This window comes from Anser brachyrhynchus (genome assembly GCF_964034855.1).
Source record: "Anser brachyrhynchus genome assembly, chromosome: 20".
In the NCBI taxonomy this organism is placed as follows: domain Eukaryota; kingdom Metazoa; phylum Chordata; class Aves; order Anseriformes; family Anatidae; genus Anser; species Anser brachyrhynchus.
The window spans coordinates 597,082-621,229 of record NC_137713.1 but is presented as its reverse complement, the minus strand read 5'-3'; the positions used below and the strand labels follow the sequence as shown (position 1 = coordinate 621,229).

The window sequence follows — 24,148 nt, the reverse complement described above, 5'->3', positions numbered from 1 at the left end:
CACTAGTGACTGTTCCCTGCTCTTTTATAGGAACTGAGTCATGAAACACCTGAGCACATGATGGCACAACAGGGCCATTTTCTAACTCACAGGATGAAGAGATCAAAAACAGGTGAGGCACACATCTGCCAAGCAGCAGGTGCCTGAAGGCAATGCACTACCTCCAGATTGCCACAGCACCCAAGGCTCACATGATGCTCAAGGCTAACTCAAGCTCACCCAGGAGCAGACCCCAGCAGTTTCTGGATGACACCCAGCATTAACTGCACTCACAACAAGCTGGGTGCTTGGGCTGCAGAGGAGGTGGCTCATCCTCAGACATACTTTAGAAGGGCTGAGAACAGCAGCATGTACAGAGAGGAGCCAACAAAATTTAGTGCAAGTTAAGCTTGCCAATTACATTTTACTTAGTTTCTCATTCATCAGGAACATAGTAAAATAGTGAACTGTCACAGAAGAGGGATTTTGGCAAGTAAAATTTGAGGCCTATTTTAACTTGTCTTCTGGCTTTGATGCCTTCTAACTACTCTGAAGTCATTTTCAGGATTTTCTGCAGTCAATCACTAGAAACCAACTCAACAGAAACTCACTATAGTAACATGGTTAGAGGTTAGACATTTGCTATGACAATGCTGTTTTAAGTAAAATTTACAGTTCTCTTACAATAACCTGATTTGAGGGCTGGCATAACAAAATCACAAGGCTTAAAACATAACTATATGAAAGATTTGTATGAGCCTCCATAGCTCTAAGTACCCAGGGAAGTTTTGCCTTTTTTTTTTTTAAAAAAGTTTTCCAATTATATATAAATGCAAAGATCAAGCAAAAAAGCACTTAAATTTGCTTCTGGTTAATTCAACTCCAAGAATTTCTCTCATATTAGAAGTTTAGTGTATTCACTCCTTCTCCTGAACAAAATGAGTAAGAAACCTCTTGTATGTTTAAAAGAATTTGTACACTTAATTTTTAAAGTCTCCAGAAAAAAATAAGATAGAGTTTATTTTTTGTTTTGCACAAACAATTCATTACAAGATCTTGGAAAAACTTTAGTAATATACAAGCAGGTTAGCCGATGTAGCTTGTGAGCATGACACAAAGATGCATAACTGATTTGCAGATCCCTTGCTAGATAACAAGATGTTTCAGACACAGATGAAGAGGTGCATATAAGATGCAGATAGAAAGTTGCTTGATTCCTAATTTCTAGCTGTATACTGCATATTCCCTTGACTCAGCAGAAACTCAGCCAGGCTCTATTTTACTATCTATAGTGTTCATTCTCTCTAGCCAGAAGTCACAGTGCTGAATTCCTGCAGTCAAGATTTACCAAGGAACTGTAAATGGCTGAAAAGCAGGATGGTGTTTTAACAATTAGTTAACACCCTTCCCAGACAGATTTTGAGTACAGAGCTCGTTCCACTAAAGCAAAATGGAAAAGCTGTTTTAAAGAAAGCTCTAGTTATTGTCTTACAAAGACATTGCTGCTTTTTTGCATTGTCTTCTGGAGGTATGTCTGAAATTGTACAAATGATCTATTACAGAGTAGATGACCTGCAAGCCATAGTCAGATCAGGTGGTAGGTAAGTCTAGAAGATTCCTCCAGAAAAAAATCTTATATTGGTGGGTAGGAAACTAAACACCCCTCTCTTCCACCAAAAAAAATATAAAGAAATCACAACATAGCAAAACTGAAGTACATGTCTAAAGAAAAAAATGCTGCCATTAAATTCACAGAAGTAGTAGAAGCTACTTTCTGCTTTAACTGTGTTGATTCTCACTGTTCTTTTATGTCAACAAAAATTTATAAAAGTCAAAGCACTCCTAAAATTAACTGCTGATTCCCCATCTCTGCTTGAGCTTATCCATGTTTTGTTGGGAGCCATTGTTTATACAAGCATAAAGCGTTATTATGAACCTCTTCAGTATTTCCTGAAGTGACAAAAATCTACCTTCAAAATTAACCCCAAAAGATCCTCACAAGATCTGGGTAATACTCCTTAATTCTGTGCTGCCCCATCATCTACCTGCTGTTTGCAGAGATAATACTCAAAGGCTTCCTCGTCTTTGAATCTTCAAAAACAAACTATATCAAACAAAGAAAATGCTAACATCTTCCTTCTGGTGTCAGAGTCCACCATAGAGAAATGAGGAAGAATGACATTAAACATGGTAAGAGGAACTTTTCGCACTTTCTCCAGAAAACTACACAAGACACTCTACATACAGACATCCATGCATCCAAGGAAAACATCAAGCATGACAAGGAAAACTAAATGGCAAGTGAGAATAATTAATAAATTGCTCCACATGCCAACAATCATGGTCAAGGATCTTCTAAGTTGCCCTGCAATGAAGTGCACTTCACTTTCTCAGGCATGTCACTGGCTTCATTGTGGTCTACTATCAAGTAATTCTGGATTCAGCTTGAGCAAAGGTAAAAGAATCAAAGAATTTTTTGTCTTCACTTCCCAGACTGTTCTGGTTTTACACCCCTACCATTGAGCACGTATCTGTGCACAACATGTGGGTACATTTTTCACCTTTCCCTGGGTCAGTGATTTTAAATGCCAATAGCCCAATAAAATAAACCTCTTTGTTTTGATTTTCTCTTCCAACCTTTGATATGAATCCACAAACATTTTTCAGAAAGGCAGTAAGGAGGGACAAGTAGTTCTCCTATAATTTGTCTTTCAGCTTCCCCAGCCACTAGCAACTACTAAAACTCAAGCCCATGCTTTGATGAAAAAGCTGAATGCTATATAGCAGTTAAGAATTAACATGTTAATGAATTTTCAGAAGTAATTGAATTCAGCATTACAATCAATGGTACTGATTGTCTGTGGGATAGGAAATTGCAAAAGGACAATTAGAATTACTTCTGCAAACAAAGCCCTTTGTTATTAATTAAGGTAAAGATTAACTGTCAGTCATGTTTACTAGAAGCAAGTTCAAGATTTACCTGATAATAGTCCAATATACATTATCTCAATGCTGTGACATGATATCAAGCAGACTACTTTGGGTTGACGTTGTCTAAGTATACCTGCTGCTTTTAAGGCAACATGCAAAAAAAACTAATCTTTAGCTAGCATTGAGAAAACAAGACAGCCCAATTTTGATTGCTCAGCCAATACAAGATGCATAAGGTACTTATAAAATCTCTCCCCTAACCTTATACCTTGGAAAAAAGTGCCAATTTGCTGGAAACAGACTACCTAATATCAATGTCTATCTTTGCTGGCTGAAGTCACAATATTGTTAGAGCTGATGCTACTTAAAAGAAAAAAAAGATCTGCAGGTGAAAGAGTAGGAGAAACTGAAGACAAAAAAAATGCTTTTCATCTGATTAATATATATTTCCCTACCTGTCATGAGCTGCCTCATGCCCACTGAGTATGCTTCCAGGAAATAAGCCATGTGAAGCAGCAAGGGGTTCATTTGGAAAGCATAGTCTGTTACTCACAAAAAGCACTGTTACATTGGAAACCCTTTTGGTAAAGAACCTTTCTGGGTCAGATCTTAGCACTACACTCTGGTTAATTATATCAGTGGAAGAATATTAATAGCAATTCTTACTTCATAACCATTCATTTCTTAACAAGAGCTTTCACTCCAGCACTTTATCCAGCTGTCAGCTTTGAACTTGCTATTTATCACCATCTGAGTGGGGTACAGATGTCTAACTTAAAGTCAAGATCAAAACCTTTCTATCTCTTTCATAGTAAAGCACCTGTTGCTTAGTGCAAAGCCAATTAAATATATTACTGTTGATTACATAGCCTACAATTAGGTGCTTGGTTTGTAGGAAGCATTGAATACAGTGATATGCTCTGGCTTAGATACCTAAGGAAGTTCAGAGTTCAGTTTGAAAACGCAACATGCAAGGGAAAGAAATCATTCCTGATATAGTCATCTCTTTTCTTCTGTTTTCCTAAAATGCAAACACCTGCATTAAATGGTTTTATACCCCTACACTGCTCAGAAGTCATAACTTGCAAGGTGCTTTTTTTTTTTCCCCTCTCTCAGCAAGAGCACCCTCTCAAGGTTGTTAGAAGTCAGTCAGAACATGGACACCTTAAATTAGGTGAGGTCACACTGTCCAAATTTTGCCATTAGTGCTAGTCCATGCCCTGGACAATGACAACACAGGTGAAGGAAGCCATCCTAACTCTTATCCTGTGTTCAGCATGCATAAGAATTGAAAAACGTCCTTACAGGACAAGATTGTCTTGCTCAAGATCATGTACCGATCTGTAGTACAGCCTTTACAAGACTGTCCTCTGCCTGAACACCACAATAATCTGCCTCTTACACCAATCCATTAAGCACAAGAACTGAATATGGCATCGAATTCTCTAATTTGCAGAAGAAAACTTACATCTTAGAGTTCAACTTGAAGTCCCAGGAATGTATGAATTATTACCCCACAGTGGCCATATAAATCTCATAATAGCACACAGTATGCATTATATAATGATAATACCTACATTGTAGAGCCTCCTTCCAATAATAAAAAGGACAATGTTCAAATTAGTAGGTATAAGCCTTATTTTCTCCTATAGTTAGGAATCTCAATTTATGAAGTAAAATGGGTATGGGTATACCCCCACTACTGGCTTCTCAGAGTGTAGGATTTATTGCTCTGCCTCATGCTTCTAATTCATGGTATGGTTGGAGGAAGCATTTTTTGCTTGGAATATGCACAAACAGATCATTCAAAGGCAGAAGATATTTCTGGATAAGATGCCATTGCAGAAACCAGTCCTTTCTCAGGTTCATCTACTGATTTGCAGTGTTGTTTAGATTTAAATGCCAGAAAAAGAAAAAGGCATGTCTTAATGGATGCAAGGACAAAAAACATAGATGGTTATCTATGGAAAGATATACTAACGCCTTGGGTATATTTCAATAGCAGTACTGAACTGCCTCTATGACAAAAGCAATCTAACAAATTCTCCACAAAGCCAAGTAGTCTCTCAAAAGAAAAAAAAGAAAAAGAAAAAGAAAAATTAGTTCATAGAAGTGAGGGTCAAGTCTAAGGATCAGCCAAGTAGTCAGCAGGGAGACAGCAGATAGAAGCAACTTTTAGTTCTTGAAATTTGAAGCCCAAATCAAAGACCAGCAAGATCAATGAAAGTCCTAGGACCTCACTGGGCTGAGCCGAGACATCTATTTCCATGCAATACTCTGAATTACTGGCCTCTGTATGCATGACTCTGTCCCACAGATTCTTCCCTGCCTGTCTTGGGCAAGAGTAGGAGGAGGAAACTAGAACCAAGGGAGAGAAGGCAAGGAAATGCAACCACAGATAGATTTATAAGTGTTTTAGTCTACTGCAAATATTAACAAGAAAATCATATGCTTCCTGCTTATGCTGACAGCAACCTCAAATCATTTGCTAATGGTTGAAAAAGAAAGCCATTGGAAGGCTGGAGCCATCTTAGTATCTACTCCCTGCCTCCTCCCACCACAGAGTATTCATCTCATTAAACACCCTGCAAGGCATTGATGCAATATGGTCTAAATAAGAATGTAAATACCAGTTTCTCCAGCTTACACAGACATGCAAGTTGAAAATGATTACCTTTGCTCTTTCTTGACAACATGTCTGCCAGAGTCAGATGCTGTGTCATTTACTGAGCCTGTGACAGTGTCAGAACTGATGGTAGCTGCCTTTGCTACAGATGCATACAATGGTTCAAGATCTGTTAAACCATGGAGGAAGCTATTAATCTTCTTAGGGCTTTTTGTGATTTTGTTCCTCAGGGCTTCAAAGAATAAAAAGAAATCTGGGATTTCAGAACCACTCAATGCCCAGCTGAGCACAAAGTCAAGCCATCAAATTTTCAAGTCAATTAACACAGTAGGAGGGTACTGAGGACTTCTGAAAAAAAAAGCATTCCTTGCTTAAATACCCCAGTGAAAACTGGGCTCTCTGAAACTGAGTCTGAACTTCAGATGTACTCCCATTTACTAGCCTTGATGTGAGTTATACTTCATACTTAGAAAAATGTGGGGTTTTTTGGTCATTAGGGAAATGACCTAAAGATTGAATGTCATGTAGAAGTAATATCTACTTAAAGCAACTGGTTGACCCAAATAATTTTCCAACTTCCCATTATCCAAAAGACTGTTCAGGAAGTGACTCCAAATATGTTCATGACAGTTACATTCCAGCAATACATCAGGAAGGAACAGGTAAAGAGAAAAGTCTGCATCAGCTCATTCACCACTCAACCTATGCAGTTCCTTCACACTGTTTACCTGACATACACACATTTTGTTTCATTTCTTTTCCTAAAGAAAAAACATTAACCATTCATGAAATTTAAAGACAGCAATACTGGCAAAAATATGTCAGCTCAGGAAATCTTGTTTCAGTAAAACTGTGTTGGTTCTTCAGCTAATGTAAATTGCATCATAGAAATGAAGCAGTGAGAATTTCAGCAGCTTTCTAGCATTTTCGACATCATGAAACAAATATGAAAAATCATCACACTGACTGCAAGAATGTTTATTTATTAAATTATCACTGCATTATCTCTATCCTCATTCCTCATGCATTAGCAATATTTGTCATTACTAAGAAAAGTTAGGTTGAGAAAGTCCTTTTTATCCCAAAAGCTTTACGAACATTGCAAACCGTTTCAGAATACTTGCCTACATGAGAGGAGAAGAGTTCCTGCTAGCAACTAGTTTTAATCCAAATGAAAACATAATTGTTACTGAAATTTCTGAATTTAGGACTCAATGGTGACTACTGAAAGAGAAGGCAGATCTACCTATATACATAGCTAGAGGCCACTTCTCCCTGCCTTCTCGAAAATCCTTGATCATCACTAGAGAGCTGGAAATCATCTTCCCACTCATGAGTTTTACCAAGTCATACAGTGAGGCAGAGAATAGCTTAGGGACAGAGCATAAGAGTCTTGACACTGTTGCTTGTCAAGAGCCACACTGGCAACAAACACAGCTTCTGCATCCCACGCTCACCACAGACATTGCTAGTCTTGTTAGTGCTTCCAAAGAGACTGTTTTCAGAAGAATTGCAAAGAATCACCAAGCCCACTTCTGTGCTTGTCACCAGCATATCCCATGCTATCTTTACCAAGTCCTGTGCAGGCATCTAGATTCAGCAACAGTTTCAGCTGAGAACTGAAACTGAACAAAGGCTTTAGGGCACATTCCAGAATTAAAAAGTAGATAATTTAGAGCTACAGCATGTTTTCATTATAGGATCATTGCATGACCACCTGCCTTCAAATTTAAAGAACAATTATTTAACCAGCTAAACCAGGAACATGTGATTGACATATTTATTGACCTACTTACAGGTAAAAAAATTAGATGTTTAAAATGAGGTTTTTGAAAGAAGTCTTGGATTCAAAGTGTAATTACTGCTACTTCTGCTTAGCTTCTACATAAGGGAAATGAATTTGTTTATGAAATTACACACCCTAGTGTTCAATTATCCTCAATTTATAGAATTTTAAGGAAACGTACATGCAAGCATTTTCCAGAGTATTCAACCCACATCCTCTTGGTCTTAAATTGTCCTAAAAATGTAACAGAAAAAAGATGCATGCTGTACATGAACCTTCATGTGTGATATTTCATTAAGTGCTGTGAATTGACAGAAAGGGGACACATCTCCAGAGCAGATGTAATTTTGGACACTGGATTCTTGTTTCTGTTACTGAGAGTTACATGCCTAAGAATCCATGAGCAGGACTGATTTCTCAACTTATTATATTATTCCTACCAGGGAATTTTTTGAAGTTACAGATTATAATCTGAAATCCAAATGCCTCCAGCAGAAAAAGCAAGCATGTATGCTCACATACACACACAGACTCTTGTCCTCCTGTATTCTTTCCTTCCATGAAAAGGGAACTTCAGCTTTCAGAAGCAGAAGCCACAATCAAATCAGGCATTCCATCCTCCCCCATTTCCACCTTTTCAGGCAGCACTGCTGACCAAGATTAATGACTCACTGTATACTTAATGGCTGTCTATTCCACAACTGACATATCCTCAGGGACATTTTAATGATCAATTAAATTTGTAAGCTGTGGCTGCTGAATCTCATTCTAGGAAGACTTGAAGAGGAAGAGCATCAAGAAAACAAGGAAAGCAAACAAGTAAAAGAAAATCTCATTTTATCCTGAGGAAGAGTACTCTGGAAGTGCACAGTCTCTAAACCACGCAGGACTAACATTTAAAATCAACAGCTGGATTATCTCTAGTTAACTTCTCCAGTTCATGAAGCCAGCTTTTTTGTTGTTGTTGTTGCATCTATAACTATGCTCTAAAAGACCAACAATGTCTGGGTCTCAAAACAGAAGTTTGCTTTTTTTTTAAAATAAGTCTTGAAACCATCAGAAGACAAAGTGTGAGATATTACCTGCACTGAAATAACATTGGCACAGGAGACTACTGAATAGCAAAACTGTGGCCAGACAGTGAGGAAATCGATATATTTAAGACCATGCTTTATCCCACTGTGCCAACCAAGATAACTGAACCAAGTTGAAAGTACTTAGTTTGAACACAGTTTTTGGAGTAGGTGACCTTAAAGGCAAAGTTCTGTTTCTTGTAATGACACCTGACCAGAACTCAGGACCCACCCATAACAGCCCATTATTTACCCTCAGTTCTCAATTTATAGAATTAGAACTGGTACCATTGAAGATATAAAGATATTGAAACATAAGATCAGCTGTTTAATTTACAACAGTCACTGTCATCTGGTTCAACTGCTGCTAGTGAGATTCCCAGAGACTGCATTTCTTTCGGGTATGTACCTTTTACATAAATCCATTTGAGCACCATAATGAGTATTTTAAAACATTGCTTGGACCAGCTTTTCAAGCTATGGGTTGAGTGTTTTTTGCACAGTTCTCTAAGACTGATTTCCTGCAATCTCAAAAAAAATGAAAATCCTTAACATGAAATAGCTTCTCCTGGGAGAAAAATTATTTCTCCTTTGACAATAGTGCACCAGTAATATTGCTAATGAATGGTCAAGCCTATGCCCAGACTCCTTACAGCTTTCTGATGACATGCATACTTCTTGGGTGGTGTGAGGTTTACAGTCCAGCACATAAAAAAATAAATGACAGCAACCAAGACCAGAAAGCTTTGTTCACTCAAGATCTGGATGTTTCCAAGTGTTGGCACACCTATTTCTTCACTTCTCAGTTGCAGAAGTGCTGCTGTGAGGTATTCACTGGACCAGCAGACTGGAGCCTGCTATTAGCAGTCCTGCTGTGCCCGTTTTTCTGCACCAGTATAACCCTGCTGTGAAAACAGCTCTTCTTGCTTGCACACAATCTTCCAGAGCAATCATGATATTACTGCATATGCATCATGCAAGCCACACAAGGTCTCAAATCCCAGATCTAACAATACCACAGATGTACCACCTGAAGCCACCCTGTTTAATTTCTTTTTTTTTTTAAACCAGATTATGTTACATATATTACCAGATACAGGATAAACTTGAATTTGACAAAAGACTTTTTATTGTGTTGTCACTGTAAAGCAACTGATCTCAGTATAGATAAGACACAAACACAGCTTCCTTGGATGCCACACACATTTTTCTGACCCTCCAGCATGAGGAGAAAATTGAGCAAATTAGCAAGCATTCATAGAATAGCTGAGTGTCCACCTCTCTGCTCCCCATCGTGAGGAAGCTGTTGACCGTGATGAGGTCTCCCCTCAGTCTCCTGTTCCGCAAGCTAACCAATCCAAGTGACTTCAGTCGCACCTCATGTGTCTTCCCCTCTAGACCCTTTAACATATTTGTTGCCCTCCTTTGGGCACTTTCTAACACCTTTATGTCTTTCTTATACTGTGGCGCCCAAAGCTGTACACAGTACTCAAGGTAAGGCCACACCACCGCAGAGTAGAGTGAGACAATCACTTCCCTTGACCAACTAGCAATGCTGTTCTTGATGTACCCCAGGATACAGTTGGCCCTCCTGGCTGCCAGGGCACACTGCTGGCTCATGTTCAGCTTGCTGTTTATCAAAACCCCCAGATCCCTTTCTGCAGGGCTGCCCTCCAGCATCTCGTCCCCCCAGTCTGTACATATAACCAGAGTTGCCCCTTCCCAGGTGCAGAATCCATCAGTTGCTCTTGTTAAACTTCATATTGTTGGTGATTGCCCAGCTCTCTAATTTGTCCAGATCTCTCTGCAAGACCTCACCACCCTCGACAGACTCAACAGCTCCAATCAATTTGGTATCATCTGTGAACTTGTTCAAAAAAACTTCCAGTCCTTAATCCAAATCATTTATGAAATCATTGAAGAGGACTGGTCCTAAAATGGAGCCCTGAGGAACCTCAGTAATGACAGGTCACCAGCTTGATGTAACCTCATTTACAAGAACCCTCTGGGCCCAACCCATCAGCCAATTGTTCACTCATCTTATTGTGCTTTTATCTAACTGTATTCTGGTCATTTTGTCCAGAGGGATATTGTGAGAGACCGTATCAAAAGCTTTAATGAAATCCAGCAATATTACATCAACTGGCTTCCTTTGGTCAGCCTTCTCCTAGGCTACCAAGCCTTTCTGGGACAGAGCCAAGAAAACAACGTGTTATACTATAACTGGCACATTACCACTGTCCTCCACCAGGTGGTCATTGACTCTTCACAGTTGACATTCTGAAGAACACTGGCTAAATTACTGCTTCAGACATTCACATGTAACATTCGCATATCCTTTCTGCTGTTTAAAGATCAGTGGCCCATATCTAGAACATTACTTTCATGGCAGAACAAAGTCGGGGGAGGGTGGGGGAGTGGAGAGTGCAGCAGCAATATACCTAGATGACATCACCACATGGAAAAAGAAAACAATGGTGATACTGGAGCCAAACACATCAGCAAAGAAGCCTCTTATTAGAGCACGATTCAACAGCTTTTAGAAACCTCCTTTCAACACACTTCCATTCATATCCTAAGGGCCATGAAGGCATTAAGTAACTGCAGCTTCATGGTGCTTATTCAGCATTTTTAAACTTGCTAATCCCATGTAGGCTGTTCCCAAAAACACTGGAAAAAAGTCAAGCTGGGATAGCTCCAAGAGTATCGTCACCTAACCACCAGTGACATTATAAAATAGTGGTGCCATTTGGTTGCAAGGTTTAGTTTTGTAAAGCTTCTTGCCATATTGGGAAAAGAACAAAGCACCTCTCACACTACACTATTAAAAGTGAAGAAGCTGCCATATTACATTTCCTTGATCTATGAATAGCATTTTTATGTTAGCAACAGGCAATATTTCTGCATAGCCTTTTCTGTGCACTACAACATAGCTGGAACAGCGCTGTGAAGTAGTAGCTTGGATGAGTTTCATTTTGGCAGCTTCAACCACACTAGAGATGTACTGAAATACATTCTGATTAAGCACTGAAAAGAGGAAAACTTCAATAATTATCAACAGTGGAAGACATGACAGGCCCTTATTTCTCACTGCTGAAACCTGCTTGCAGTCTTCTTGCATACCTACAGCTACTTAGGAAGTTCTTTCAGCTTCCCAGTACAGTACAGAGAGCAAGATGTTAGACTTATTACTCCCTCTCCACATAGTGTTAATTATGAACACTAATAGGAATAATACTAATAGGAAGAGCTATTTCAAGACAGAACAGTCCATTTATAGCAAAAGACAGCATATCTTTGCCCCAGGTTCACTTCTATGCTCCCCTCAATCTTCTCTCACCTACACCAACCTTTCTTCAAGCCTGCATACTGGAAGCTCCAGAAAGTCTGCAGTTGGTGCCAACTGTTTGCAAATACAGATCATGTAGCTAAATCTGCCTATACATACCTCATACTCCTGTACATAAAATCAAGGCTCATCTAGGAATTGTCTTCTGGTCAGTAGCACCAATAACTATGAGCTAAACAAGACTAATAAGATAAAGGCAGAGTGTGTACATAAAAAAGACCAACATTTAAGCATAGCTCAGACCCAAGCTTTCCTCCTTCCCCACCTCCTTCCTGGAGTACCACTGACCTTACCTGAGTGCATGCCACCAGATGTAGAAGATTATCTTGTACAGTCTTGCCTTGCTCTCCGATGCCCTATGCCTCTGTAGTCCTCAGAGTTGGAAACATGCATTCTTCTCATCTCATAAGTGCAAAATGAGTACATTAACAGTTTCAAGTACTGAATTTGATGTTAACAATACAAATGTTGGAGATGGGCTTACTCTTGTAACAGGTGGTTAAGATCAAACTTCCTTTCATTAAGGAACAGGTAACAGCTGCTGTCTCAGACACTTTTAGTCAGTAGCATCACACCTCATTTGTTCATAGTAGCACAGATATGGAACACAGCTGTAGGCAACAAAACAGAAGGGCATAGTATGTGGTTTCATTTACTAGGGCAGCATCAATAACACCATAGATAATGACTATGAAGAAAACAAACCTCACTTGTGCTTTGTTCAATACCTTTTCTGCTAACAAAATTACCAAAACTATTTTTTTCCTAGAGAAAGATTTCTTGCTACCATCAGAAAAATGTCTAGGAATAAGGAAGAGTCACGTAGGAAAGCCAAGTGTCTAACAAGCCCATACCTATCCTTCTTGACTAGAAAGCTAAACATGAAATCAGTTCTAAATAAATTCAGTGCTCAGAAGTGCTATTCAGAGAATCCCAAAATGTGCACTGGTCAAAATAAAAATGATTCAATTATCTGTGTGCTTCTTGATTTGTTTGGATCTCATCAGTTGATGTATGGTCTTATTTAATTCTTCGAGGTGTATTTAAGGGAAATACTGCTAAACCTCTCGCACTTAGGCAAATAAAGCATAATGTAGAATGGTAAACATTTTAATGAGCGTTTGCATACTTCCTTGCATCTTTTCCCTAACAGTTAGCATCTGAGCAATATTTGTGCATAAATTCAAAGAGCTATTGAATTATACTCCAGAGATAAATCTGGCTTAAGTGCTTATAACTATGTAGATACGCATGGAAGTATATCTTAGGTGTGAGGTCCAGTAAAGAAATCAGACTACATACTCTAATACATCAGTAAAAAATATACTAGAAAGATGTGTACTGTATAGCATGGCAGTCCATTAGATATAATTGTTGCCAAAACCTTCATAGCAGCAGTGAAGCTAACACAGATTACAGAAGCAGGCCTCTGTCATGTGAAGTAACAGCAAAGTCTCTTAGTATGCACAGTTCAGACCCCATCCAGAGAAAGCAATCCACCCACTAAGTGATCTGGAGGAAACCTAGATTGCTTTAACACTGGTGCTAACACTCAGACTTCCAGTGAGTTCTCACCTCTCTCCTCATATCACTTCTCCACAGAAGTGAAGACAATAATTGGTTGTCCTTCCATTGCCAAGCATCTCTGTTTGCAGAAGTGAACAAATGGCTAAGTGTTAACTCTTCCTTCCTTCTGTGGAAGCAACTGGCACAGCCAATCCCCATCAGCAAGGATCTGTGCTCTACCAGCCTCTCCTCTCTCAGACTTTCAGAATTGCTGGTGCCACCGCTGTACACAGCAGCACACATTGCAAATGCTCATGTAAGCTATGGCTAGATAATCATTCAGCCAAAAAAAACCCACACCAACAGCTATTAGAAAATCTACATGATATTGGAAAATCTAGATTATATGAAACACTTTAATCTACTGATTTGTGGACTGGCCAACACTGCAAAACAGATGTTGGGGTAAACATTTTGTGCTATCACCTGGCCGTTATAATTTAGAAAAATGAAGGTATCATCTTGATGTCCATCACACAGACCCCCATACTATAGGCTTCACTGCCTAGATATTAGAAAAAGTTAAGTCTTTACTGCTTCTGTGATCGCATGCAGTTTTCCACATTGAAGGAATCCAAGATAGACCAACAGTATGTCAGACAAACATATAAATAAATGAAAAATATAATCTAAGAATTGTATTTAACTAATGCCATCCATATACCAGGCTAATTTTGCTCCCAAATCCTAGACATCCCACCTCTGGACTCCCTGCCCTCCAAATGCCAGTTACTCCTAACCGTCTGTATGCAAACATAGGTACTGGTGCCTGCCTTGTCCTATTTGAACATGAAGCTTCCATTTCCTCTTGCCACAGGGCATCAAGTCCCAGCCAGCTGCTGCCTTTCTACATCCCTGCCATAGCAGATTTTCAGTGCCATGCAGTAGCACAGGTGCAAGCAGCTCCCTAAACAAACTGTTAAATGTAGGCCACCTTCCAGGTGGAAGATCTGCATCCAAGGCATCTGCTCTCATAATATCCTCTTAGCCTTTCACATGACTGGACCAGTTTATTTTCCAGGTGCAGTTGTGCTATCATTTCTAGCTCTTTTCCCATGCAAATCCTTGTAAAGCTTCCTACAGGAGTTTAATTGCACACTCTATCATTCTACCCCTTAGAAGTAGTGACAGCATCTCCCTGAGCTCAGCTGACTTCCCCCACTGAACAGCAAGGGCAATGTGAAATTTCAGGACATAGGAAAAAGCCCACAAAAGGCTTAGTTCCAAGCAGCTTTAGAAGACCAAGTGCCAGAAAACTTGTTTTTCATTATTTAACTTTTTGATTGCTGTTTTCTCATGCTTGTTTGGAAGTCTGAACTCCTCTTCACACATTAGCTGCACAAGTGCTTTGGTTTTGAGAGGAAGGAAATTGCCAATTCAACTGAAGACATTTCTCACCATACTCACAGAGCAACATCAGCAAAGCATGATTCACATCTGGATGATGGCTAAGTCATACTGTGACCACTAATTGTGAGGAGTACATGGTATTCCTAATTGCAAAGGAATGCCATTGTACCAATCAGAGGAAGAAGCACAGGATGCACCGAGCTGCCCTGAACCACAAAACACAGCTTGTACAGGTGCTATCCTGTCACGAGAGCTAAGATACCAAACAGGCAGAGGAATTTGTTTTATTGGAAGGTTCAGAGGCTGAAGTAACCACATGAAGCTCAGGTAGCTATTCAGGAAAAGGAAATTTTGCCATTGTGTTGAGAGCCAAGATTTCTTCACTGAATGCATGTATCTGAACAGAAATCTCTGGGCTATCTCTCAGTTTTTTGACTTCATTTCCTGAACAGCTGAATATGCTTAAAGTTCTTAGTTCAATGTATTTTAATCGCTGTATCTTGCACTAAGAATAATACCAACTCAAGGAGTCATGGCATACTTATATACTCCCTCCCTCAGTTTGTGCTTACTACCTAAATGCCTGAGTGTTATGGAATATCCACTTTAAAACTTGTCTGAAGAATAAAGAAACAGAATTTTAGTGGAAGTAGCAGCAGCTTTTAGCATGATGCAGCTACACAATTTTCATTTAATTGATTGTAAGCATTTAATTAGTTTGGGATAGCCACAACTCCTTAGGCCTATGAAGGCAGCCAAAGGCAATTTAGCACCTGGCTCATAATGGGGCTTGAAATGGAATCAGACATCTGTGCATAATAAAATAGGCAAAACTAGCTATGTTCAATGTCCAATTCACTTTGTTGATTATTGACTGAGACTTAAGCCAAAGATTAAAATGAATCATCGTCCTTCTGATGAGAAACTTGAGATCTATACATCTTAGGACTTCCAAATTCAATTACTTTATTTCCATTCAGACATTCAAAGATTTATGCAGTCAATATTAATGTATTGCCAAAGGTCTTAATTTATCTAAAGAAACAATTTGACTACTGTAGAAAAAATACTGGCTGCAGCTTTATTTGTTGGCTAAGACAGCCCATGATCAGTGGCTGTTAATGGTTAATGTCCTTATAGTGCCATAAAGGAAAGAGAAAGATTGCCAGCACTATGCAGAGGTGATGGGAATAAAATATGAATTTTTGACATGATTTACATCCAGTGGAAAGCCCAAATTCTGACTTTACCTGCATTTTGCTCCTAGCACATCGCTTGGAGTGTTTTGCCATCTTATCTTTGCACTTCTGGCAGAGCCTGAGTCACCTACAATGCAGGGGCATGTCTCCATATCAGGGTTGATGTGCTTTGAAGACTGGTGTGTTCCCTCTTTGCTGGGTGGAGCAGAATAGAAGGAAAGGCCCAAGGAGGAGCCAGAGGTACTGATTTTGTTGACTGGCTCTATGGGCTTAAGCAGCACAACTGATGTTTTTTCATTTTCCCAGACTTCCAACAGCCCTTTTTCCACTTTCAGAAATCCATACAAATATATTCTTATGATAAAATTCAGTGCTTAGTCTCTATGGTTGCAGTTATGTTTCAAGTGTTTTGAATTTGTTTCCAAAGCCACAAAAGAAACTTTTACAAGCTTTATTCTGCAGTGCAGTCAGTGAGAACATGGGAAAGCAAGCCCAGGTGGTAGCAGTTGCCTTGAGATCAGGGAGCATCAGCACAGACAACCCTGCTGACAGCAGGTCAGCCTGCAAGTTAAACAATTTCATAGCAAGAAAAGGCAGAGGGACATAGTCTCAACTTCCACCTAAATAAAAATCCAAGCTCTTTGGCCAGCAATGACAACTTCAAACACTAACTATTAAAACAAGAAGTCCGTGAAGAATATCAACATTTTAATGGCCATCTGCTTCAAGAATGTGACAAGCTGAACTCTCACAACGAAGACTCTGGTCTGTGTCAGGAACCCAGCTGACTTACTCAGATTTCTCATCTACAGGGAAATAGGAACTCCACAGCAGACTAACTCTAAGTAACTATGTATTCACCTTGGTTGAGGTAACCTCAGACATGATTACAGACTGGGTGAAGAACTCATAGAAAGCAGCCCTGCAGAGAAAGACTTGGGTGTTCTAGTGGACAAATGCTTGACATGAACCAACAGTGCGCTTGCATATTAGAAGGCCAACAGCACCCTGGGCTGCATCAACAGAGCAGTGGCCACCAGGTGGAGGGAGGTGACTGTCCCCTGCTGCTCTCCCCCTGTGAGGCCCTACTTGGAGTGCTGCATCCAGGTCCGGGGCCCCAGCACAAGGATATGGAGGACCACAAAGATGATCAGACAGATAGAACACTTCTATGAAGAAAGGCTGAGAGCAGCTGAGAGAGCTCAGCCTGAAGAGAAGGCTCCAGGGAGACCTCACTGCAGCTTTCCCATAAATACTTAAGGGGGCTTTTTAAAAAATTGGAGAGCAGCTTTTTGGTTTGGGCAGATGATAGAACAAGGGGGAATGGTTTTAAGCTAAAAGAGGCAAGATTTAAATTAGATGTTACGAAGAATATCTTCAGTCAGAAAGTGGTGAGGCACTGGAACTGGTTGCCCAGATTAACGCTGTGGATGTCCCATCCCTGGCGGCGTTGGAGGGCCAGGTTGGACAAGGCCCTGGCCAACCTGGTCTAATGAGTGGCATCCCTGCCTATGTAAGGGGGTTAGAACTAGGTGATCTTAAGGTCCTTTCCAATACAAGCTGTTCTATGATTCCTCTGGCCTGGATGTAGAAATCTGTCTGTCCAGAACATAGCTCGGCTCCTCTTTGTTCATGTACCCAGCTGCTCACTGAACAGAGCAATCTAATGCCCAATACATTGCTGCAGTTCCAGGCCCACAAATCAAATACAGGAAAAAACTGCTGTTACACCTGTCCCCAGCCAGCAGAGACCAAATAATGCAAATCCCTCATTAAACTCAAAGTACTAACCAGGCCTTGTATTCTTCAATATTATCTCTTCCATGCTGTATCATCTCTTCTCTACAGCTGGTGAGATAAAGATGTAATTCCCAATTCTGTCCATAGTCTAACTTATCCTTTTACAGGTCTTCAGTGCAAAAGGAGATGCCAGCCTCCCAGCTGGTAGTATTTCCACATATTTTGCATATGGGAAAGTGCTGGATCAAAGACAGAGGAACTCCATCTCCAGACCTTTTCTTCTGTCCTACTACTGCATGTTAATGTCACCAAAAATATTTCTTCACAGGTGTCAGTGACAGCTTCAGTAGTCCTTCTGTTTATCACACTTAGCTTACCAGGCAAAGAGCAATGCAATTGATTAGCTTAAAAAAAGGTTTGCTTATCAGAGTCAATTCCCTGCAAAAGCTCACATACTGCTACAACCCTAATACACGGAGAAGTACCTCATAGCATTTTACTAAGAGAAGCAGCTGCCAAGGCTGTTTTCACAGCAAGATTCCAAGCTGAAGGCTTAGCCAAAACCAACCCACTTCTCTGGAGCTGTAAAAGGAAAACTGCTTCCTAAAATGCAAGTCACAAACATCAGTTTCTGCCTTCATAGAGGCAAAAACTAAGGTTATCATAGGGATGCCATGAAACAAGAGAAGTGGTGTTTCACTGCCCCCTGACTTTGCAGAAGAAACATACATGCAGTACCTTACCCAGATTGCTTGTTCACAAATACAGAAAAGCAACAATAAGCCAGATGCTGGAAGTGAACGCGATTTTTTTTAAAAAAATTGCTTCATTGATGTGTATGATGCTATACGTGGGACATATACCCTGAGCCTACATTATTCTGCTATATAAGCTTGTGAAGATACATAAACTCTGCATCACAATGAGAGTTTTTACTGCTTACTAGTAAATCAAAATTGAATATCCATTATCCTGGAGGAAGGAACAAACTGAAGAGATGTATATGCTATTCATTCACACAGAGTGAAAACAGAGTCAAAATAGGAATAACCTAAGCTCTCAAAGCATTGGTTGGGAAAGACAAGTGAAAGAACAGTTTAGTCTAAAGATAAGACTAAGGAGGACAGGCTAACATCCTACAAATTACATAGAAAATAAATTTGCAAGGGGAATGAAGCAGTCTTTTTACTGAGTCCATGCATAAATATGCATCCCCAGCTTAAAGCCAGGGCTTCAATTACACCAGAAATTCTATACAGATATTGGTTAAAAACTTAAAGTGTAAAAATATAAACAATTGTGGGGGAGTTTAGAAGTTTTTTTAATAAGTGTCTAAGGTTGGACATCCATTGTCAAGAACAGTGCAGGTGTTCTCCATTAGAATATGGAAGTGGATGAGATGGTCCCCTCTATCTTTTCCAGACCAATAACTCAGACCAAGTATCTCCAAGGGTAGTCTTGATGATGAATCAAAATGATTCCTTCCATTCTAAATGTAAGCTAACTGGTAAAATGTAAAACATTTTGCCAATAATTTCCATGGGAACAGTACCATGAAAGACAGCTTTACTCCTACCTTGGCTTTCTCAGACAGTTCTTATCTTACACTGTTCCTCAAGCATACAGGTATTTAGGGAAAAACAGCTAACATTTAATATTGCAGAGGTCTTTTTAAAGGCATTCATGCTTGATAAATATCAAACTGTCAAGAGAATGCTCTGAGACAAAATCTAGTACTGAAGAAAAATGTATGTCTTAAATTGTCTAAATGCCCATACAAGAAAGTAGCTTTTCCCAGAAGCTCTAAAGCATCTCAATAGAAGGAGCAAGCTTCTGTTCATAGGAACAGTGAAAGAACAAATTCTGCCATATATTTCCCTAGGAAAAAATTCTGCTTAACTAGAGAAGCATACAATTTACTGAAAGAGATATTTAATTACCTTCCTCTCAAATTCTCCAGTAGACCATCCAATTCATTCAAAAAACATTAACTTTCAAGGGTCAAGCTTCTTGTATCTCATCTCAACACACCATTATTTTTCTGATTGGTAAGAAAGTGTTCAGAAATACATGGACATGTCTACATAGCACATCTATTACTAAAGTGTATAAATATTACATTTGGCAATTAGGATGATTACAGGAAAACAGGTTTATATTTCAGCATTATTTTAGTATCTGCAATTTTTTGGTCAGTCCCACACTGCACCAACTGCCAGCCACTTCAACAGCATTCACCAATAACTTAGTGCATGTTAAAAGATTTCTGTGTTCACCAAACCATTAGAAGTGATTCACAGCCTCAAACTCTCAAGTGAATGCTAGCAAATGCACAAGTAGTTTTCTTGGAGAAACTGCACCTTTAACTGTTGATGCACTTGCCACAAGTCTCTAAAAAGAACCTGAGCAGGAACTAGAGCCATAGCAAACACCAAGACCCACCAGAGGAATCCCCCTTTAACCAGTAAGTTTTGCACCAAGCTCCTCCTTGAGTGGGGGTGTTAAACTTGACTTCAGAGACATGTGACAAACCTACATCCAAGCTGGTTAGCTCAACTTGATTTCTAACCAAGGGCATAATTAGAAACAGACACACAAGAGCACAAGTCACTTGACCAATGTAAAGGTATACATTAGGATGCAATGAATCCCAGTAGAGACAGCTCAGTTATCAGTCCCATGTCTAGATCCTGATGACAGCATTGAAAGAAATAGTTACATGCACACAAAATCTGGGATTAGAAACACCTCCACAAGTGTTAGCTGTAATTTATTCCCCATTCTCAGCACTCACTCTTACAGATTAAATAGACTGTCCGAACAGTCCTGTGTGCCTGGTTCACATTCAAGACCAGAAAGACTCACATCTCCCCTCATTTCCAGTAACTGTTCCAACCTCAGCCCTTGCTTTCAGTGATAGCATTGCAAGGCACCATTCAGGTCATCTGACTGGAAGCTGTGCTTCCAGTAACAGAGGAAGAGCAAATCCTGAAGGTGTGGAGCAGCATCAGCCCCATCTGTATGCCCTTGTCTACCACCATCAGCCCTAGAACAAGCATCCATCTGCAGTGCCTATGGGTCAAGGGCCAGTGGGAAACCAGGACAGGTCTGTAGCAGAAGGTGTGCCATGAGGAGAAAGAAACATTTTATTGACCAATTAATCTCCAACCCTTTCCCAGGCTCAGATCCCAGCTCTTCAACGGAAGTCTTGTTCATCTCCAATTTACAGACTGCTCTTTACAGCCTCCAGCCTGCCTGTTACACACAGCAAAGAAAAGCAAGCTGCCTCATCCTCCTAGAGTCACCAAAATAAATAAGTATATAAATCCAAGCAATTGAATTTTATCAGATCTCTGATCTCAGAGACAGCAAGACAATCTTTAACAACTTCACTACACTCTTCATCCAGTAATGTAGAGACACATTTCAAATATCATTATGAGCTGGAAGAGTTAATCAAGCATGCATTCTATTGGCAGACAGCATAAAGAAAGACCAGAGCACTGTTGCAATGACACAGAGGATACAGACAAAGCAAGAGCTGCAGGGGAGAAGCTTACTGAGACATCTGAAGAAATGTATGTATGGCCAAAAGTCTTTTGTGGTGGAGGTACCTGGCAGCAAGTATAATCTCCTCCATGAACTCTCCTCATAAAAACAAAGATGGAGCCTGAAACCTCACAGGAAATGGAAAGCAGGGGGAAGAATCAATGAAGCTAAAATGAACATTGAAGACCTCTATATGGAAGCCCAACCCCCATGACTGGTTTCTCACACAGGGGCCATTGCACCAGCTTTCTAGACCATAGGCCTCTTTAACCTCCAGTACAGGATTTAATAAGCTACTTTGAGATTTATCCTCCCAGTACCACTTTGACTAGAGGAAACATTAGCCAATACATGACAAATCAACAGTAGGAGACCCTAGTGACTCACCAGGCAATCATAGCAAACCTCTGGCTGAGCTAGCAGTGCAGCAATAACCCCCACAGTAAGGTTGTAGCAGAGCTAGGATTAATGCTCCTGCAGTACAGACAAGGAAGGGAATGTAGCCCAGAGATGAGCTTAAATAATGCTCTGAGACCGTGACAGGGCATGGGGGTCCAGGTGAGGCTGGTCATGGCCAGCTGGCTCATTAGCACCTCCAGGGCTAGGACACCTGAAGGGTCTTTCCACAGAGGGCTCCTAGCCAGCTCCTGGGCTACAAAAAGACAGGGAAGAGGTCCTGACTCCTCCGGGCCAACTGATGTGTTACTGAATAATGTCCCTGATTTATCTTTTTTTCGGTGTTAAATTTAGACCTGATCCCCAAACTAGTGGAATCAAGGGAAATCTTTCCACTGATTTCTCAGGACTTTGGACTACGCTCTCATTGAGTTATTCGTGTCATTTGGGTTTTATTCTGCATTACAGATTGAACCTATTATTAATCAAAGTGCTGGTGACACTATCAGAAAGACGATGTGACATTTCTATGCTGTTCTTCTACCAATTTAAACAAGGTTTCCTGAAGAAGTTGATCTTTTCTCAGTCAAATTATAAACATCAAAACTGCAGAAATCCATCTTTCAATTACTGTCACCTTGAAAGTGAAAAATGTTGGAGGCTTTACACTCAAAACATTACCAAGCCCAGATATATTTCAAATGTAATCTCCCCTTTCAAGATGGATTCTTCATTTCTGAAATACGATAATTTTTACGCAACTTTTCCACACTGTGCTCATGATATTGAAGATTAAGCCTAGCTTTAAGGAGAGGAGGACTGTCAGCATGTTGGGGAGCAGCAGGAGCAGGGCTGGCTGGGGGGAGGACAAGCCAGGAGCCAAGGGTACCCACAACACTGGATAGGAAACGGCCACATAGACAGGACAGTCCCACAGCACCAAAGCAAGACAGGATTGTGACATTCGCAGGTCCCATTGACAATCCAGGCATCACCAGGACATGAAAGGCAACAAACTGGAGCCCAGGTCAACCCCAGAAGTTGACAGCAAGGATGAGCAGGGGACAGGGTTGGACACAGGTGCACCTGTGGCACAGCTTCAGCAAGGACTGAGGACTGGCCTGACTGCATGTGAAATTTTTGGCCATGGGCGCAGGTCCCAGGGCAGGCTGATAAGGGCAATTAACGCTTCTTGGTGCACACAGGGTCAGGCAGAGAGAGACCAGAGGGTTAATTGAGAACTTCAACTAGATTAACAGGATCTTCTTAGCCAAATAGACAAGAAAAAGTGCATGTTTTGGTCTACTCCTGCAGATGGCAAATCTAGTTCTGTTTTCTGTCTCTACATGGAAGCCATCTGAAATGTATTGATATCAAAATCTCCAAACTTGAGGTTCAGCCCCACGTCTTCTCACCAAAAGCCACACAAATTGTCATCCTCCACACCCTCAGTTACCAGCAAGTCAGAAGGGATAAAACACGTCATTGATTACTTTCCTTTTCTAAACACCCGCCTTCAGATTCTCTCTCATATTCATTGTCTCTCGAGCTGCACGCTCATTTCAGATGTATGAAGGGGGTAAAAGAGATTAACTCACCGTGATGAGATCTGAAATGCACTTCTCAATAATATTCTGTACGTCAGGATTTTAATCAGAGAGAAAAATTAGTCTGAAACTTCATCGATCTGTTTTCTCTAATCAGATCACCCAATGGACACTTTCTTTTTTCTTTCCACATTGGAGCTGACAGTTTTAATCTGTCTTGTATTTTCCCCTGAACAAAGATATTTGTTTAATTCCATATGCAAAAGATGCTTCTTAGCTAACTGTTGCTCAGCTGGAAAGAAAACTTGCTCCAAATGAGTTCACCAGGAAGCAGAACGTAAGGCCCAGAAGAACTTTAGAAGTTCAGCCTGAAGCATACACAGAAGAGTTCTGTTCAAGAAGAAATACCACAAGCAATAAATGATCCAGAGTTCCAACTGCTCTTTTAAGAAAAATTGCATTTTTCCTTTTGCTTTCTCTCTACTTTGAAAAAATCAGATGGAGAGTCCAGCTTGTCAAAAAAGTGGCAAATATTTCTGTTCAAAGTATCTATGCACACCAGGGTGGAGATTTCACATAGGCCTTACTTCTATTTCAGTTGCATTTTATATACCAAAATAGGTTCTTTCTCTGCAGCAGTGAATGTCAAGCGTTTAATTCATCTATCAGTGTCACTGTACACCTGTCCCATTATCTACATACACGTAAAGTTACAGGATGTTCATAATCATAATATCTGAGCATCTGCTCTTTGGGAAATGAATTGCAACCTTTAACACAGCGTTTTGACTCCTATATATATATATATATATATATATATATATATATGTTTACTCGGGTGGGCAGCCGAGCTCTACCACAACCGCTCTCTCACTCCCCCCCCCTCCTCAAAGAGGAAGGGGGAGAAAATACAACACAAAGAGCTCGAGGTTTAAGGTGAGAATGATTTAATTAATGGGAAAGGGAATGGGGAGAAAAAGAAACAAAAGAAACAATAAGGCTGCGCGGAAGCACAGAGAGAAAGAAAAAAAAAGTTATTCTCTACTCCCCATCAATG

General features: G+C 40.2%; 1 long non-coding RNA gene across 6 annotated transcripts in view; it reads right to left on the bottom strand.

Moving 5' to 3' along the window:
- The window catches only part of LOC308180606, a 34,041-nt gene extending 12,360 nt beyond the window's left edge, over window positions 1–21,681 (bottom strand). For 4 of the 6 annotated variants that reach the window (XR_013941064.1, XR_013941065.1, XR_013941066.1 and 1 more), the window contains exons 1-3: window positions 21,536–21,681; window positions 12,229–12,355; window positions 12,038–12,146 (exon numbers count right to left, since the gene is read on the bottom strand). This is a non-coding gene — a long non-coding RNA (uncharacterized lncRNA). Of the gene's footprint in view, window positions 1–10,500; window positions 11,917–12,037; window positions 12,147–12,228; window positions 12,356–21,535 lie in introns of those variants that run through there. The other 2 variants (XR_013941068.1, XR_013941069.1) reach the window with 2 other exon arrangements.
- Between the last annotated feature and the right edge of the window lie 2,467 nt (window positions 21,682–24,148).